This window comes from Pecten maximus, chromosome 15 (assembly GCF_902652985.1).
Source record: "Pecten maximus chromosome 15, xPecMax1.1, whole genome shotgun sequence".
Taxonomy (NCBI): domain Eukaryota; kingdom Metazoa; phylum Mollusca; class Bivalvia; order Pectinida; family Pectinidae; genus Pecten; species Pecten maximus.
Genome location: NC_047029.1, coordinates 24,469,257 through 24,490,733, shown reverse-complemented (window position 1 = coordinate 24,490,733; position 21,477 = coordinate 24,469,257). Strand labels below are relative to the sequence as shown.

At 36.7% G+C, this 21,477-nt stretch overlaps 1 protein-coding gene across 1 annotated transcript in view; it reads right to left on the bottom strand.

Annotated features, from left to right (window-relative positions):
- The window catches only part of LOC117344248, a 54,293-nt gene extending 47,483 nt beyond the window's left edge, over positions 1-6,810 (bottom strand). Inside the window, exon 1 of the mRNA XM_033906931.1 lies at positions 6,373-6,810. The gene's annotated coding sequence lies outside the window, so the exon portion shown is untranslated. The remainder of the gene's footprint in view (positions 1-6,372) is intronic.
- Between the last annotated feature and the right edge of the window lie 14,667 nt (positions 6,811-21,477).

Genomic DNA, 21,477 nt, shown 5'->3' with positions numbered 1-21,477 from the left:
GCCACGCCTCGTTTCTAATCAAAACAATATGGCGTCAAGTTCGACTCGTAGCGAAATTCAACACTCTGCACCATTGACCCATGAGATTGGAATCGAAAGTGAAGAAATTGAAAAGAATGAATGAACTTAATGAATTTAACAAAAATCGTTAACATCATTCTTACCGTCATTTATTGATTGAAACGTTCATTTCGTCCGTGTGTAGGCATCTAGCAAAGTAAAATCCGAAATGAAATGGAACAAGTGCACACAACTTCACATAACGGTTGAGCCTGTAGAAACACATCAACACTGACTTTGTCAAAACGCACATGTCATTATGCATACTGCGTAAATCCAAATACGTCGTTTAATCTTCGGTAACAGGACTTTTACAAAAATCCAAATACACCGCTTCGTCAACATACACATCGAACTCTCGCCAGTATGGGCGTGGCCAATTGACCGACTTTGAAAGCTTCTTTCTGATTGGTCAGTCCGCTACAGGTTGACAGGTTACTAGCGGAGGTCACAGAGTACTTGTAGCGTACTTGTAGCGATGTAAAACAATGTTTCTAAATATATGCGATAGTAAATGTGTTAGAATGGGGATAGTACGTTGTTTTTCGTGGCTATACTGGTGATTAGAACATGAAATTTGGTTTAAACTCTCGACCTATCGGTCTCGAGTTCAAACCAAATTTCACGTTCTAATCGCCAGTATAGCGACGAAAAACAACGTACTATCCCCTAAATAATACCTGTACATCAGTAATACCTGTCCATCAGTAATACCTGTACATCAGTAATACCTGTGCATCAGTAATACCTGAACACCAGTAATACCTGTACATCAGTAATACCTGTACATCAGTAATACCTGTACATCAGTAATACCTGTACATCAGTTATACCTGTCCATCAGTTATACCTGTACATCAGTAATACCTGTACATCAGTAATACATGTACATCAGTGATACCTGTACATCAGTTATACCTGTACATCAGTAATACATGTACATCAGTAATACCTGTCCATCAGTAATACCTGTACATCAGTAATACCTGTACATCAGTAATACCTGTACATCAGTAATACCTGTATATCAGTAATACTTGTACATCAGTAATACCTGTACATCAGTAATACTTGTACATCAGTAATACCTGTACATCAGTAATACCTGTACAACAGTAGTACCTGTACATCAGTAATACCTGTACATCAGTAACACTTGTACATCAGTAATACCTGTACATCAGTAATACATGTACATCAGTTATACCTGTACATCAGTCATACCTGTACATCAGTCATACCTGTACATCAGTCATACCTGTACATCAGTAATACCTATACACCAGTAATACCTGTACACCAATAATACCTTTAAATCAGTAATACCTGTACATCAGTAATACCTTTAAATCAGTAATACATGTACATCAGAAGTACCTGTACATCAGTAATACCTGTACATCAGTAATACCTGTACATCAGTAACACCTGTACATCAGTAATACCTGTACACCAGTAATACATGTACATCAATAATACCTGTAAATCAGTAATACCTGTCCATCAGTAATACCCGTCCATCAGTAATACCTGTACACCAGTAATACCTGTACATCAGTAATACCTGTACACCAGTAATACCTGTACATCAGTAATACCTGTACACCAGTTATACCTGTACATCAGTAATACCTGTACATCAGTAATACCTGTACATCAATAATACATATACATCAGTAATACATGTACATCAGTAATACCTGTACATCAGTAATACCTGTACACCAGTAATACCTGTACATACAGTTATACCTGTACATCAGTAATACCTGTACATCAGTAACACTTGTACATCAGTAATAACTTGACATCAGTAATACCTGTACATCAGTAATACCTGTACATTAGTAATACTTGTACATCAGTAATACCTGTACATCAGTAATACCTGTACATCAGTAATACATGTACATCAGTAATACCTGTACATCAGTAATACCTGTACATCAGTAATACATGTACATCAATAATACATGTACATCAGTAATACCTGTACATCAGTTATAACTGTACACCAGTAATACCTGTACATCAATAATACATATACATCATTAATACCTGTACATCAGTAATACCTATACATCAGTAATACCTGTACATTAGTAACACCTGTACGTCAGTAATACCTGTACATCAATAATACATGTACATCAGTAATACCTGTACATCAGTAATACCTGTACATCAGTAATACCTGTACACCAGTAATACCTGTACATCAGTAATACCAGTACATCAGTAACACCTGTACATCAGTAATACCTGTACATCAGTAATACCTGTACATCAGTAATACCTGTACATCAGTAATACCTGTACATCAGTAATACATGTACATCAGTAATACCTGTACATCAGTAATACCTGTACATCAGAAATACCTGTACACCAGTAATACCTTTAAATCAGTAATACATGTACATCAGTAATACCTGTTCATCAGTAATACCCGTACATACAGTTATACCTGTACATCAGTAATACCTGTACATCAGTAATACCTGTACATCAGTAACACCTGTACATCAGTAATACCTGTACATCAGTAATACATGTGCATCAGTAATACCTGTACATCAGGAATATCTGTAAATCAGTAATACCTGTACATCAGTAATACCTGTCCATCAGTAATACCTGTACATCAGTAATACCTGTACATCAGTAATACCTGTACATCAGTAATACCTGTACATCAGTAACACCTGTACATCAGTAACACCTGTACATCAGTAATACCTGTACATCAGTAATACATGTACATCAGTAATACATGTACATCAGTAATACCTGTCCATCAGTAATACCTGTACATCAGTAATACCTGTACATCAGTAATACCTGTACATCAGTAACACCTGTACATCAGTAACACCTGTACATCAGTAATACCTGTACATCAGTAATACCTGTACACCAGTAATACATGTACATCAGTAATACATGTACATCAGTAATACCTGTACATCAGTAATACATGTACATCAGTTGTACTTGAACATCAGTAATACCTGTACATCAGTAATACTTGTACATCAGTAATACCTGTACATCAGTTATACCTGTCCATCAGTTATACCTGTACATCAGTAATACCTGTACATCAGTAATACTTGAACATCAGTAATACCTGTACATCAGTAATACTTGTACATCAGTAATACCTGTCCATCAGTTATACCTGTCCATCAGTTATACCTGTACATCAGTTATACCTGTCCATCAGTTATACCTGTACATCAGTAATACATGTACATCAGTAATACCTGTACATCAGTTATACCTGTACATCAGTAATACCTGTACATCAGTTATACCTGTCCATCAGTTATACCTGTACATCAGTAATACCTGTATATCAGTAATACCTGTACATCAGTAATACCTGTACATCAGTAATACCTGTCCATCAGTTATACCTGTCCATCAGTGATACCTGTACATCAGTAATACCTGTACATCAGTAATACCTGTCCATCAGTAATACCTGTACATCAGTAATACCTGTACATCAGTAATACCTGTCCATCAGTAATACCTGTACATCAGTAATACCTGTACACCAGTAATACCTGTCCATCAGTAATACCTGTACATCAGTAATACCTGTACATCAGTAATACTTGTACATCAGTAATACCTGTACATCAGTAATACCTGTACATCAGTAATACCTGTATATCAGTTATACCTGTACATCAGTAATACCTGTATATCAGTTATACCTGTACATCAGTAATACCTGTACATCAGTAATACTTGTACATCAGTTATACCTGTACATCAGTAATACCTGTACATCAGTAATACCTGTACATCAGTAATACCTGTACATCAGTAGTACATGTACATCAGTAATACCTGTACATCAGTAATACCTGTACACCAGTAATACCTATACATCAGTTTTACCTGTACATCAGTAATACCTGTCCATCAGTAATACCTGTACATCAGTAATACTTGTACATCAGTAATACCTGTAAATCAGTAATACCTGTACATCAGTTATACCTGTACATCAGTAATACCTGTACATCAGTAATACCTGTCCATCAGTAATACCTGTACATCAGTAATACCTGTACATCAGTAACACTTGTACATCAGTAATACCTGTACATCAGTAATACATGTACATCAGTTATACCTGTACATCAGTCATACCTGTACATCAGTCATACCTGTACATCAGTCATACCTGTACATCAGTCATACCTGTACATTCGTCATACCTGTACATCAGTAATACCTATACACCAGTAATACCTGTACACCAATAATACCTTTAAATCAGTAATACCTGAACACCAGTAATACCTGTACATCAGTAATACCTGTACACCAGTAATACCTGTACATCAGTAATACCTGTACATCAGTAATACCTGTACATCAGTAATACCTGTCCATCAGTGATACCTGTACATCAGTAATACCTGTACACCAGTAATACCTGTACATCAGTAATACTTGTACATCAGTAATACTTGTACATCAGTAATACCTGTACATCAGTGATACCTGTACATCAGTAATAACTTTACATCAGTAATACCTGTACATCAGTAATACCTGTACATCAGTAATACATGTACATCAGTAATACCTGTCCATAAGTGATACCTGTACATCAGTAATACCTGTCCATCAGTAATACATTACGTAGATAATATCTTGTTATACATGTAACATCTAATCATGGATTTGTATGTCGATTGCTTTGCTAGTGTTCATGATTCAGACGAAATCGAACTGAGGATTACTCGTCCTTCAGAAATTTTCGCTGTACTTTATCAGAAGAGTTTCGTTGATATTCTAGAGGCTTCTAGTTTTACAATCTTGAAAACTGTGAACATTTGTAGTGTAAACCTCACAGGAAGTCATCGTTAATTAATAATTATGTAAACATTTTACCTTTTGAGTTAACTAAAACATATACTTGTGTACTAGTACCAATACAAACACTTGTTTGATTCATTTCGGTGTTGAAATCTTTAAAAAAAAATGTCAGAATCTGCTTCTGACATCTTATCCCCCTCCCTATGAAATCTATTTCTGTTTTTCTCATACTATAATAAGGGAGAGGACCCCGGCAGAGTTACATCGCCACTAAGGATTGTTGTCGTCAGGTATAATTACAGCGAATGTGTTGTAAATTGGAACATGGCAGCATTACTAGGCATTAAAAAATCATTTCTATCTGGCGGTGTGTGATTCGTGATAAAATCTAGGTCAAAATTCCTAGCAACAGCGGATTAATTTAGTCGAGGAACATATTACTGAAAACCCTGTTTCTTTTTATCGGTACTGCTTACGCCGAGTTAATAACGATTATTTCTTATAACCGTCTTTGTGTTAAGTATAAACGAGTGTGATCCCTGTCACTTACTCAAGTGAACTATCTGTTGTGGATTATCCAGTTCACATCAATATTATCAACAATAAAACCTACCACACGTGTTCTGTTGTAACACTGCCGATTTATAATGTTTGTGTTAGCGCTCTGTATGCGGTGTTGGTATATACTATATGTGTGTGTCACAATTCTACTTTGTTTTGATGTTCACGAACGAATACACATCAAAATTATCATGACAAAAGGGTAATAGATAAGCGTTGATCGGTCGACCCCCCCCCCCCCCCCCCCCCCCCCCCCCTACCCAACCCCCACACTCACTACCTATCTATACGTCCCCCTCCCCCGACTAATCTACCCCGTGTACACATACCACGGGATAGCTTTCACATACCTATACGTTATACAAGCTCTGTGCCAGCGTGTGGCCTAACCGAAAAAACTTATGTTTATTAATATCCATATCAATATAGATGTATATATGTGCATGCATTAACCGAAAAAAAAAACATTTGCTTATATATACACACACAAATATGTATATGAATATATATGTGTATGTATGCCTGTTGTGTGAAAATAAAACACCAGCTCACACTGTAATATAATATACAGCAAAGTTGATAAACATATTCTTAAAGATATTTCTATAGCTGGGCGTGTTTCGGAGGAGAAGACTTATACTTTTAGTGTAGAAACAAAAAGAAGGGCCACATGTATACTACAACATACGATCAGGCGACCGTCACAACATATCACCAGCACGTGTTAGTAGTTTAGATTGTCTCAATGTGTCATGACCTCACGGGTACAATAACACGGGACGCCTTGTACCTCATGGAACGCAAATAAAATAATATCAGTCAGTTTTTATGGTATGTAAACCGTTATAACACTTAAATTAAACAACTGTCAACCATTGGAAATACAAATTGCAATATAATCAGACTCACCTTTTATCACAGGAAGAATAAAATCCATAAGTTTATAAAAATACTTCTGATATATCATATGCCGAGTCGTATAGTCCGTTCACAAAAAGATTTGTCATTCATACATAACGCTTGTGTGTATTTATATATGATACTTTGCATTTGTGTCGCGCACACACACACACAACACACACCGGTATACATACATACACGGCGTTGTCTATGAGTACTTTGTTCCTGTAGAAGTGAAACGCTTTCACGACGGTCCAATATATATATACTTGTAACCGTGAAATCAAATGTAGTAAAATACACACACAGAGAATATAATCAATTCAGAAGTCATTCACAAATACAAAAACCGCGCATGTCACGTGATCTAACAGTAGCGTGTCCATTTCATTGGTGTATACAGCCCATTCATGCTCCCTACAAATTATACATACTGCTGTGGTGTGCTTTTACAGTACCGTTGAATGTCTCCTCCGGGAGCGAGCGTGTTGCCCTGACACGATATAGCCTAGCTATAAAGGGTAATAAAGCTTTTCATGTCTTTAAATACACACACCATGTAAAATATTTTTTTGCTGATTCTAATAGACATGCATTTAACTCATACGTGTATCTGTTTCCGATAAGTATAAGCACGTTGTTTATTCTACCAGATAAAGCGACGATAAAAACGATACATTTGTAAGTGGACAAAGCTTAAATACCGTTCAAGATCAAATCTGGGACAAATCAACTGCCTTGTTTAATGTCAATTAACGTAATTCTTTGCATTCTTAAACTATTTTATGACAGGTATTCGTGTGAAGATCGTTTGTGTACCGTGAACGTGCACACGGAACCTTGTATAAGCTGTCGGATGAACCGATATATTTAGATCTCAGCCGATATTGGGGAAGTATTTTAACTATTCTAGTGATAAGACGGGTGTTTTTAGCACATTCTCTGAGCGCTGTTTTGCATACCTTACTTCTGATCTGAACTATTTGGGAGGTACGTGCGTTATATATACTGTATATATATACTTATTTTTATGTTTAGGTACGTATATATAAATATATATGTAGTCCAACTGTATCAGGTGTTTAACGGGACATTTGAATATAATTATATCATAATATTGTATAACATTTCGATAATTAAAATTTAATTTCACCATCTCGTTATGGTTTCCCTGAAGGTCACACTGATCTTGTGTTCATAATTAATTGATGATTTCATCATTGTTATCGAAACATATGTACAAAATGCCTCATAAGTCCTTGACCTACTTATCCATGATGTGGGGAGTTAATCCTGTAAGCATTTTTATACACCCTAGTCTTAAGTTGTCTTTTTAACCATCTTATAACCTTTAATGGGCTATGTATCATTTATATCTACCTTCATATATTTATGTATGATCCCAAAAGATTAAGGCCGTGAATTCGTATATAGGAACATATGTGCAAATCGCAGTTTAAAATTACTTTTATAGTTCAATGTAAATGAATCTGCTTGTTTATCTAACTGTCAAAATAGGTAACATCAACCGATATATATTTAGCTTTTATAAATAATCTTCTGTATGTATAAATACTGACGGTGCTGTTTAATACAAGTAACGATATATTTAGTATCATTATATGTTTCGCTATTTACGACTAGCGATTTAGAATTATTTTTAATGTAAAACGAAAAGTGGAACAATAGTCAGAACAAAGGAAATATTGCAACAAATGGTCTGTTTTAACAAGTACAATTTTAAGTTAGATACTGTAGAGCCAAAATTCAATTAAACTCCATCATCCTTAAGGCTTTGACGTATTGTAACAATTAGTCTAGTTTGTTTGATTGGCAGAACAACGACTATATACCTGTAGATATATCAATTTGTACGGGCAGCTGAGGTATCATTTACAGATCACGTGTTCTGAAATCTATGTGTCCGGAAAAAGGGGACTAAATATCGATACATCGATTTATTGTGTCTCACGTAACAAAATGTATCTGTCTAGAATAAAGAAGCGTTATGTTATTATAAGCGAGAATAATCATTAAAGGGGTAATATACAGGTTTGCCTGGATTGAAGAGTCAGTCTCCAAAGTTGGTCAAGATGAAAGAGTCGTTCTAAAAGGTTTGTCTTGATTAAAGAGTTTGTCTCCGAAGTTTGTCCGGATTAAAGAGTCAGTCTCCACAGTTTGTCTCGATTAAAAAGTCGGTCTCCGAAGTTTGTCCGGATTAAAGAGTCAGGCTCCATAGTTTGTCCGGATTAACGAGTCAGTCTCCATATTTTATCCGGATTAAAGAGTCAGTCTGCATAGTTTGTCAGGATTAAAGAGTCAGTCTCCACAGTTTGGTTGGATAAAAAAGTCGGTCTCCGAAATTTGTCCGGATTAAAGAATCAGTCTCAAGAGTTTGCCTGTATGAAAGACTCGGTCTCCGAAGTTTGTCCGGATTAAAGAGACAGTCTCCACATTTTGTCATGATTAAAGAGTCGGTGTCCGAAGTTTGTCCGGATTAAAGTGTCAGTAACCAAGGTTTGCCTGAATGAAAGTGTCGGTCTCCGAAGTTTGTACGGATTAAAGAGTCAGTCTACACAGTTTGTTGGATTAAAGACTCGGTCTCCGAAGTTTGTCCGGATTAAAGAGTCAGTCTCCACAGTTTGTCTGGATTAAAGAGTCGGTGTCCGAAGTTTGTCCGGATTAAAGTATCAGTAACCAAGGTTTGCCTGAATGAAAGTGTCGGTCTCCGAAGTTTGTACGGATTAAAGAGTCGGTGTCCGAAGTTTGTCCGGATTAAAGAGTCAGTCTATACAGTTTGTTGGATTAAAGAGTCGGTCTCCGAAGTTTGTCCTGATTAAAGAGTCATTCTCCACAGGTTGTCTCGATTAAAGAGTCAATCTCCATAGTCTTCCTTAATTGCAGAGTTGGTCTTCAGGACTTGTCTAGATTAAAGTGCCGGTCTCAAAGGCGTGTTCGCATTAAAGGGTCCCGAAGAAAGGTTTTTCCGTGTTCGTATTAAAGGGTCATGAAGAAATGTTTTTCCTGATTAAAGACTCGGTTTCGAAAGGTTTGTCTGGATTAGAAAATATTCGTTGTCCATGGTTTGTCGTGATAAAAGAGTCGGCCTGCAAGGTCTCTGAATTAAAGACATGCTCTACGAGGTCTATCTCGATTGAAGAACCAGTAACTTATTGCTCTGAATTAAAGAGAGGGTCTACAAGATTAGTCTGAATAATATGAAAGGTCTACAAGATCAGTCTGAATTAAAAAGAGGGTCTACAAGATCCGTCTGAATTAAAGAGAGGGTCTATAAGATCTGTTTGTATAAAATAGCGGGTCTACAAGATATGTCTGAATTAAAGAGATGGTCTCCAAGATATGTCTGAATTAAAGAGATGATCTCCAAGATCTGTCTGAATTAAAGGGAGGGTCTACAAGATTTGTCTGAATTATAGAGAGGGTCTGCAAGATATGTCTGAATTAAAGAGAGGGTCTACAAGATCTGTTTGTATAAAATAGAGGGTCTACAAGATCAGTCTGTGTAAAAAAGAGGGTCTCAAGATCTGCCTGAATTAAACAGAGGGTCTACAGGATCTGTCTGAATTTAAGAAAGCGTCTATAAGAGATGTCTTAATTCAAGAGAAGGTCTACAAGATCTGTCTGTAATTTGAGTGTGAGTCCCCAGGGTTTGTCTTGATTGCAGAGCCAGTCCTCAGGGTTTGTCTTGATCTCAGAGCCAGTCCTCAGGGGTTGTCTTGATTGCAGAGCCAGTCCTCAGGAGTTGTCTTGATTGCAGAGCCAGTCCTCAGGGTTTGTCTTGATCTCAGAGCCAGTCCTCAGGGTTTGTCTTGATCTCAGAGCCAGTCCTCAGGGTTTGTCTTGATCTCAGAGCCAGTCCTCAGGGTTTGTCTTGATTGCAGAGCCAGTCCTCAGGGTTTGTCTTGATCTCAGAGCCAGTCCTCAGGGGTTGTCTTGATCTCAGAGCCAGTCCTCAGGGGTTGTCTTGATTGCAGAGCCAGTCCTCAGGGGTTGTCTTGATTGCAGAGCCAGTCCTCAGGGTTTGTCTTGATCTCAGAGCCAGTCCTCAGGGTTTGTCTTGATCTCAGAGCCAGTCCTCAGGGTTTGTCTTGATCGCAAAGCCAGTCCTCAGGGTTTGTCTTGATCTCAGAGCCAGTCCTCAGGAGTTGTCTTGATCGCAGAGCCAGTCCTCAGGGGTTGTCTTGATCGCAGAGCCAGTCCTCAGGGTTTGTCTTGATTGCAGAGCCATTCCTCAGGGTTTGTCTTGATCTCAGAGCCAGTCCTCAGGGTTTGTCTTGGTCGTAGAGCCAGTCCTCAGGGGTTGTATTGATCGCAGAGCCAGTCCTCAGGGGTTGTCTTGATCTCAGAGCCAGTCCTCAGGGTTTGTCTTGATCTCAGAGCCAGTCCTCAGGGTTTGTCTTGATCTCAGAGCCAGTCCTCAGGGTTTGTCTTGATCTCAGAGCCAGTCCTCAGGGGTTGTCTTGATTGCAGAGCCAGTCCTCAGGAGTTGTCTTGATTGCAGAGCCAGTCCTCAGGGTTTGTCTTGATCTCAGAGCCAGTCCTCAGGGTTTGTCTTGATCTCAGAGCCAGTCCTCAGGGTTTGTCTTGATCTCAGAGCCAGTCCTCAGGGTTTGTCTTGATTGCAGAGCCAGTCCTCAGGGTTTGTCTTGATCTCAGAGCCAGTCCTCAGGGGTTGTCTTGATCTCAGAGCCAGTCCTCAGGGGTTGTCTTGATTGCAGAGCCAGTCCTCAGGAGTTGTCTTGATTGCAGAGCCAGTCCTCAGGGTTTGTCTTGATCTCAGAGCCAGTCCTCAGGGTTTGTCTTGATCTCAGAGCCAGTCCTCAGGGTTTGTCTTGATCGCAAAGCCAGTCCTCAGGGTTTGTCTTGATCTCAGAGCCAGTCCTCAGGAGTTGTCTTGATCGCAGAGCCAGTCCTCAGGGGTTGTCTTGATCGCAGAGCCAGTCCTCAGGGTTTGTCTTGATTGCAGAGCCATTCCTCAGGGTTTGTCTTGATCTCAGAGCCAGTCCTCAGGGTTTGTCTTGGTCGTAGAGCCAGTCCTCAGGGGTTGTATTGATCGCAGAGCCAGTCCTCAGGGGTTGTCTTGATCTCAGAGCCAGTCCTCAGGGTTTGTCTTGATCTCAGAGCCAGTCCTCAGGGTTTGTCTTGATCTCAGAGCCAGTCCTCAGGGTTTGTCTTGATCGTAGAGCCAGTCCTCAGGGTTTGTCTTGATCTCAGAGCCAGTCCTCAGGGTTTGTCTTGATTGCAGAGCCAGTCCTCAGGGTTTGTCTTGATCTCAGAGCCAGTCCTCAGGGTTTGTCTTGATCTCAGAGCCAGTCCTCAGGGTTTGTCTTGATCGCAGAGCCAGTCCTCAGGGTTTGTCTTGATCGCAGAGCCAGTTCTCAGGGTTTGTCTTGATCTCAGAGCCAGTCCTCAGGGTTTGTCTTGATCACAGAGCCAGTCCTCAGGGTTTGTCTTGATTGCAGAGCCAGTCCTCAGGGTTTGTCTTGATCTCAGAGCCAGTCCTCAGGGTTTGTTTGGATGAAAGTGCCAGATTTAATTACCTTTCCGAATTAAAGAGTCGGTAACCAAGGTCTGTCTGATTTTAAGACTGGGTCCTCAAGGTTAGTACGGAGTAAAGAGTTGTTATCGAAGGTCTGTCCTACTTGACCAGTCGGTCTTCAGAGTTTGTCTGGACCGCATGGTGGGTCTTGAGGTTAGGTCAAAACCCCGGCCTCAAAGGCTTGTTTGAATGAAAGGTTCTAGATAAAAAAAAACCGGTCTCCAAGCTCTTTTTTGACTAAAGAGGCGATCTCCACGTTATGTCTGGATTAATGTACGTGTCGGTATCCAAGGTGTATCCGGATTAAAAAAGAGCCAATAGGCAATGCCTATCTTGATTATTAGGTCGGAACCAAATGGTCCTCTGGATGAAACAAATTCACGTCTAGCTCAAAGATTCCGTAACCAAGAGTGTCCACACCGAACAGTCGGAGACGATATTTCTTTGGATTTCTCAGTTGAAAATATTTGTCAGAAAAAAACACTGCGTCCTTATATTAGGGAGTCGCTGATCATTTTTTGTCTAGAGACCGGTGTTTAACTTGATGATAAAGTCTCAAACCAGATTTATAGACGGAAACCAATATGTGCCTGAATTAAAAGCCGGAAACAAATGTTTGTTCGGTTTACTGAAACGATAGCCAATCAAATAATCGGTAACTAAGACGCAGGCCAATGGATGTCTTGCTTAATGAGTCAATAATCAATGTGATTTGACTGGAAATGTTGAAATTAAAGGAACATTCGTTCAATATAATGTTTCCGCAATTTGTTGAAATAGATTTTGTTCGGACTAACGAAACCGTGCTATAATTACATGCATGCTTAACATTTTCCCTGCAGTACAGATTCCTCCCAAGCGTCACTGTTCACGTGACCAAACAATTGCGCACGCGTAACCGGTTCGTACCGCGTGGATCAAATGTTATAGAATCAGTTAGACTAGATTCTGACGAGACACACGTGGCCGCTCGAAATACGCGCGGAATTGTAAACAAGGCCACATGTTTTCTGTAGTTTTAAGTTGATGACGCGTGCGATCCTAATACAGATCTCCAAAAACTGGATCATTGGAATTTGTAGGATAGTCAAAGTCAGGAAGCTCCTTAGAATGAAGACATCATCGATTTTGTTTAAAGTACAACGGGTCGGAAATTAAAATAAAAATGTTACTGCGTATCGGAAATCCTTACATATCCGATCTACACACGCCGTTTGTATCAGTGTTGCGTAGCGTATAAATATACATCATAATATACAATGTACATAATATATATCTGTGTTATGTACACGCGCAGTGATACGCGTACATAAAAACACATGCGTTGATTTATATAACAAAATACAGAAGCATAGTATGCTTGAATTGTTTGTTTGCATTGACAATGCGAAATTTTTTGGACGAATCCATGGACTGAATTGGACATTATGGACGGATTATATAAGGTGGACATGTACACTATGGGTTTGTTAAGACATATTATATGGACATTATTGGATTGTATGAGCAATATTGCAATGCATGGCAACGCTGTATTGTATGTATAACGTGATATTGTATTGACCATGTGGTATTGTGTGGACAATGTGGTATTGTATGGACCATGTGGTATTATATGGACCATGTGGTATTGTATGGACCATGTGGTATAATATGGACCATGTGGTATTGTATAGACCATGTGGTATAATATGGACTATGTGGTATTGTATGGACCATGTGGTATTGTATGGACCATGTGGTATTGTGTGGTATTATATGGACCATGTGGTATTGAATTGACAATGCTGTATTATACACTGTATGGACAATTTTGTATTGTATGAGAAATGCTGTATTGCATGGGCAAATTGTACTGTATTGACAATGTTGCATGGGCGGATTGTATGGACAATGTTGTATTGTATTGACGGACTGTATGGGTAATGTGGTATGGTGTTGATAATATTTTTACTTATTTCTTATTTCATTACAAAGTTATATTGTATGGACGGATTGCTAGACAATATTGTATTGTATAAGGTAATGTGATACTGTTTGGACAATGTAGTTAAGTATTGATCATTTTGTATTGTATGGAAAATTTTGTATTGTATGGACGGATTGCATGGACAATATTGTATTGTATAGGCGTAATGTATGGATAATGTTTTGTATGGACGGATTGCATGGATAATGTTGTATTGTATGGACAGATTGTATGGATAATGTTGTAAAGTATGGACGGATTGTAAGGGTAATGTTGTATTGTATGGACGGCCTGTGTGGACAATGTTATATTGTATGGACGGCCTGTGTGGACAATGTTATATTGTATGGACGGCCTGTATGGACAATGTTATATTGTATGGACGGCCTGTATGGACAATGTTATATTGTATGGACGGCCTGTATGGACAATGTGATATTGTATGCACGGCCTGTTGGACAATGTGATATTGTATGGACGGCCTGTATGGACAATGTGATATTGTATGGACGGCCTGTATGGACAATGTGATATTGTATGGACGGATTGTAAGGGTAATGTTATATTGTATGGACGGACTGTATGGACAATGTGATATGGTACGATAAAACAAGGTAATGTTTCAGGTGTTACGAATACATGTAAAGTTTATAGCTGTATTCAAACAGATTTGCTGCATAATGACTACCTTGACAGACATACATTGCATATAATATACATCCTTGTGACCATACCACTAAATGAATAGATGTTTTACCTAACACCTACACACATCCATTCTCTCAGCTCTGACAGGAAACGGACATCATTTCTAAACCGCAAATCTAATTTCCAAGAAATTTAGATTTGTTTATAGTGAGTTAATTATAATAACGTCAGGTATCTTAGAACACACACACGCGCACAGACGTAACGCTTCGTCGCTGACCTGGGGCCGATTTACATAAATGTTTCATCCATCAAATATGTTTTTATTCCCTAACGTTATGATTATAGCGTATACTTGTAACGGCATCGGAAACAGTACATATATCATGTAAAAATGCATATAAACCGTTACTGTTTTCGTAGTTGATATATAACCTCGGAATTAAACACAACACAATTAATTAGTTGCACTATTAACGACAATTAATGTATATGGAATTCCAGCAAAAATATGTAAAAAGTTTAAGAACGAAAATAATATAGCAGTCTTAAATAGTTCATATTGTAAAGAACATCATGGTATGAACGGATTGGAACAATTTTTATATCCGTGTGCGAATATGATTGGATTAAATTTATTTCAGAGATCAATTGCCTCAAGATCAGTAATCTTCAAATTAATAAATACATGAATGAATGACTTATTCTGTCGGTAAAAGAACTTTTCCTACTCTAAAGATCCACATGTTTTCAATTGGTACACGTGTCCGCAATTTGCATAGCCTACCGCAGTAACATATTACACGGTAATACGCGGCTAAAATTGGCTGATCTAAAAATAAATTTATAAACAAATCCGAGACTTATTATATTTTAGATGTGTAATTGTATGAAGGGCATCTCAGTGTAGAGCGTCTGGTGAACCCAGACTTCCAGGTCATATATCAGTCAACTACAAAGAACTGACTAAACCCTGATTGATTAATACCCTCGAAACCGTCAAGGAAAACTTGCATGTTTACGACGTATATCTTTGCTGACATAACCGTTTGAGTAAATGTGATGTTGCTGCCACAGGAGACAGCTAACATATGACTGGCATTCTTTAACAGTTTTGAATATTTTGGTTTGTAAACCATACTCAGTGGCATAAAAGTTAAGAACAGAAGATATCTAGACTACAACATTAAAACGGACATGATATATATGGTTCGTAGTTTCTAGAAGGGTGTGTGTTTTTATACATGTATTAACTGGTAAGAAGCATATTAGATAAAGTGATTTGATTGGGCCTCAAGGACCTTCAAGTTTTTTCACGTGCAGCGACCTTTATTACTTAACAGAGCATCAGTATTAGTCTGCGCAATCAGAGCTGTCGCGTCCAATAAAATGAAAAATTACAAAGTTTGTTGAGGAAGCATATTCGTAAGAACAGGAAATGGACCTTTCTGCTATACTCTATCTATATATACAACCAACTGAGCTTTGTATACGCTCTTTGATGATATTATATCTGAAAGCATACATACAAAGTGCATTTTCCTCTAAGTTGTTTTCCGTATTGAAGACAATATACTCAAGATTCAAACCAAACAAGAAAATGAACTTACTTGCGTGGATAAAGAATTTAAACAGTATCATATTGAATATATTATATGACATGATTTTCTTAAAGTATACAGTCGATAACAGCGGATATGAGTGAGGTAATGCATTATTACAGGTTCGTCGGAGGAAGTAAAATGTCAACGTTATATACAGACGAGCTTTTTGGGGAAGGAGGGTTAGGGTTAATGATAAACGTTTAAGATTTTGCTGAGCATCAATTTTGTTGCCTAAAATATACAGACCTTTCTTAAGCGCACGACTTCAGATTTAAAACACATGACGTCTTAAATGCGAGGTGCATGTGTGTTGTCATAGGGGGTCAAATGATTCTTTATATCAATACTGGAAAGATTTGGAAAATATTAAAATCAGCAATTTGAAGAAGAAACGTTACTTTACTAAAGGTGATATTCAAATATTTGATCTTTCCTATAAAGTAGTACAAATAATCCATTTTGGATATGTATAGTAAGAAAACAGGTACACAAAAGGAATAAGATGTCAACTTAATTATCACTTACCACTGGAGATTATAATTAACTAGATTACTCGAGCAACTCTCGTATGTAAGTTTACTACCGAAAGTTCATCTAAGTACCGGAAATAGTAAGAAGCATCGGGAAAAGTGATAAAAAACTGGAAATAGTGACGAGGAACAGGAAATATTGACAGTGTCCCGGAAATAGTGACAAGGAACCTGAAATATAATTGTTCCGAAAATAGTGACGAGGAACCGGAAATAGTGACAAGTAACTGGAAATCGTTACAGGGAACTGGAAATAGTGACAAGGAAGTTTAAGAACAACAACATACTAGACATGCAGTAGCGCTTAAGACACTGGAACAGTTACAAGACACGGGAATAGTAACAAGACACTGGAATAATAACACGACACTGTAACAGCAACAAACACTGGAATAGTAACAAGACACTGGAATAGTAAAAAGACACTTGGATAGTAACAAGACACTGGGATAGTAACAAGACACTAGAATAGTAACAAGACACTGGAAAAAGTAACAAGACACTGGAATAGTAACAAGACACTGGAATAGTAAAAAGACACTTGGATAGTAACAAGACACTGGGATAGTAACAAGACACTAGAATAGTAACAAGACACAGGAATAGTAACAAGACACTGGAATAGTAACAAGGCACTGGAATAGTAACAAGACACTGGCTTAGTAACAAGACACAGGAATAGTAACAAGACACTGGAATAGTAACAAGACACTGGAAAAAGTAACAAAATTTAAGAACAAGAAGGGGTTACAAAAAAAAAAAGACCCAAAAAACAAATGGAAGAAAAAGGGGAAATAACAAGAAGGAAAAAAACAAAATAAAAACCCCAAAATAAAAAAAATGAAAAATAAAAATAAAAAAGTAAAAAACCGGTGAAAAGCCTGGAATAAAAACTAAAGTAAGGGGGGAAAGGAAAATTAAAAAAGGGAAAAAAAAAACTTAAATCCGAATGGAAAAAAGGGGAAGGAAAGGGAAAACAAAAAAAAGTAAAAAGTAAAAAAAAAAAACAAAAAGGGAAAAACCCAAAAGAAAAATGAACAGAACAAAAATAAAAAAGGAAAAAAAAATTAAACAAACACGGAAAAAGTAAAGACACGGATAGAAAAAGGCACGGGATAGTAACAAGCCGGGAAAAAGGGGAAAAAAAAAAATAAAACCCCTGAAAAAAAACAGGAAAAGTAACAGAAGGGAAAAAAAAGGAAAAAAAAAAAAGGGAATAGTAACGAAAAATAGTAACAAACGGGAAAAATAGAAACAAGACAGGGGAATTTAAAAAACACGGAAAAAAAAGGGAAAAAACCAAACATTAAAAAAAAAAAAAAAAACCCGGAATAAATTTAAAAAAACCCCGGGTAAAACAAAACGGGAAAAAGGAAGGAAAAAAAGAAGGGAAAACCAAAAAGAAAAACCGGAAAAAAAACTAAAAGCCAAACCCGGAAGTAAAAAAACTGGAATGAACCCAAAAAGAAAAATAAAAAAGTGGAATAGTAAAAAGACATTTAAAACTTTTTAAAAACACGGAAAGTAACCGAAACTTAAACAAAAAATTTAAAAAGGGTTAACGACCTGAAAAAAACCCCCGGGAAAAAAGCCCTTTCCCCGGGAACCCCCGGGAATGAAAACAAAATCCCCCCCCCCAAAAAAAAAAACAGGGGAAACCCGAAACCCCGCCGGGAATGTAAAAAAACCCCCTTCAAAAAAAACCGGGGGGGCATTGGAACAAAAAGAAAAAAAACAAAAAAAGGGGAAAAACGGAAAACAAAAAAAAAAAGGGGGGGGAAAAGAACGGAAAACCAAAAAGGGGGGGGGTTTTAAGTAAAAGAAACTGAAAAACCAAAACCCAAAAGAAAAAAAGGGGGGAAAAAACACGAAAAAAAAAGACAGGGAAATTTTCCTAAAAAACAGCCCTAAAAACAAAACCCGGACAGAGAAAAGGAAAGAAACAAACATTTTAAAAAAACCAAAAGGGAAAAACGAAAAATAAAAGCCCAAAGGGACACCGACATAAAAAAAAATAAACAAACACTGATGTAACAACCTGGAAAAAAACTTGGAAAAATAATTTAAACAGGACTGGAATGAAAAAGAAGGAATGTAAAACGGGAATAAAAAACAAAAAACGGGAAAAAAGTTGGAAAAAAAAAACCCAAAAAAAGACACGGGAATAGTAACAAGACACTGGAAAAAAAAAGGGCCCAAAATAGAACAAAAACCGAAAAAAAAACAAGGAATAAAAATAAAAAAAAACCGGGATGTAAAAGAACGGGAAATATAAAAGGGACACGGGGAAAATAACAAAAATTAAACCGAATAAAAAAAAAAAAGGGACGAAAAAAAAGAAAAGAACAAAAAAAAAAACCCCCAAAAAAACTTGGAAAGCAAGAAGGGAATATAAACTTTAGAACACCCCGGAATAAAAAAAAAACCGAATTTGAAAAAACAAACATAAAAAAACAGGGAAAATAACAAACAAATGAAAAAAAATTAAAAAATTTAAATAAAAAAAAAAAAATAAAGGGAAAAGAACTGGAAAAAAAAACACAAAGAAAACAAGACAGGGGAAAGAACAAGACAAAAAAAAAAAGGGTTGGGTAACAGACACGGGAAAATAACAAAAAACTTTAAAGCCCAAGAAAGGCCGGGAAAAACTGGAATTAACAAAGGAAAAAAGGGAAAAAAAAAGGAAGAAAAAGACACGGAATGAACAAACCGGAAAATAGAAAAAACACGGAATAGAACCCCCTGGTAGAAAAAACCCAGGAATAGAACGAACGGGGAAAAAAAAACCCCAAAAAAAACAGGAAAGTAACCCGAAAAAAAAAAACACGGGAAAATAAAACGAAAAAAAAAAAAAAAAAAGGGGAATTTAAAAAAAGGAATGAAAAAAACCAAAAGGAAAAAAACCCCGGAAAAAAAGGGAAATAAAAAACAAAATAAAAACCCCCCGGAAAAGTACAGAACTGAAGTAACAAACTAAAATAAAACAGCACGGAAAGAACAAACCTGGAAAAGTAAAGGACATGGAATAGTAACAAACACTGGAAAAGTACAGCAGGGAAAGTAACAAGAAGGAATAGAAAAAAACCAAAAAAACCCCCCCTTAAAAAAACCAAAAAAAAGAAAACTAAAATAAAACCCCCAAAAATGTAAAAAAAATGAAAAACAAATGAAAAAAGGGGAAATAAAAACCAAATAAAAAGGAAAAAAAAAAAGAACAGAAAGAAAAAAAAAACAAAATAAAAGAAAAAAAGGAAAAAATAAGTAACAACCGGGAAAATTTTTAAAAATGGTTTAAAAAAGGAAAAAAAAACTGTGTAACAAAAAAAGAATGGAAAAAGGAAAAAAAAAAATGCCAAAAGAAGAAAAAAACAAAAAAAAACAGGGGGAATTTCCCCCAAAAGAACAAAAAATAAAAAACCTGGAAAAAAAAGACAGAAATTTTGGGAAAAAAACAAAATTACACACAAGAAAAAAAGGAAAGTAACAAACACTGGATAGAACCCCGAAGGAAAGTAAAAAGGGAAATTAAAAAATAAAAAGAACGGAATAGAACAAACACGGAAAGTAAAAAAACCGGGAATAAACAACAGGGAACAGACAAACAGGGGGCCCTTACCACGGAAATAAACCCAAGGGAAAACAAAGAACAAAAAATTTAAAAAACCACAAAAAAAAATTGGAAAAAAAAAATAAAAAAAAAAAAAACAAAAAAAAAAAATTTAACCCCAAAAGAACTTTTAAAAAAAATTTAAAATAAAATAAAAAAATTGGAAAAAACCCAAACCCCAACCAAAACAACAGGGAAAAGGGAAAAATCATTAAAAAAGGAATAAAAGACACGGAATAGAACAAAACGGAAATAGTAAAAGACAAAATTAAACCCAAAAGAAAAACCGGGAAAAAGGAATCAAGAAAAAAGAAACAAGACACTAAAAAAAACCATAGTAAAACCCCTAAAATAAAAAAACCCAAAAAAAACCAAAAATTTGGAAAAAAAAAAGGAAGGGGAAAAAAGGTTGGAAAAAAAACCCGAATGAAAAAAACTTTGGAAAGTAAAAAAAAAAAAAACGGGGAAAAAAATAAAAACAAAAGGGAAATAGAAACAAAACTGACGAACAAGAAAAAGAAAAAATTAAAGCCCGAAAAAAATTAAAAATACACGAAAGAAAAAAACACGACAGTAACACACTGGAACATTTACACCCCCTGGAAAAAAAACCGAAAGGGGAAAACCCATAAAAATCATAACAACTCCCCGGGGGCGCCGGTAAAAACCCCAAAATAAAATTTTAAAAAAACCCGGGAATAGCCCAAACCCACCAAACCCCCAAACTTTTAAAAAAAAATAACGGGAATAAAAAAACCGGGAAAGTAACAACCCTGAATGAAAAGGGACGGGAATTCAGCCCGGGTAAAAAACCCCGGGATAAACAAGGGAAATGTACGCCGGGAAATAAAAACTGGCAGTAAAAAGGGTGTCCCAAAATGGTTCCCCCAAAAATTAGTCAAAAATTAAGTCAATCCCCAATTTAAAAATTTTTATTTTTCGCCGGAAAATAGTCCCACTTTTTAAAAAAAAATAAATGAACATACACAAAATAAAAACATTTAATAGTAAAAACATTAAATAGTAAACAGATCTGGGAAAGTACAGAACGGGAAATATAACAATAAGAATAGTAACAAGGACACTGGGCCAGTTAAGACACTGGATGTAACAAGCCCGGGTTAACCCGCCGGGTCGCGGCCCTTAAAAAAACCCCGGGACCTTAAATACCCAAAAATTTACAGACCCCGGATAGT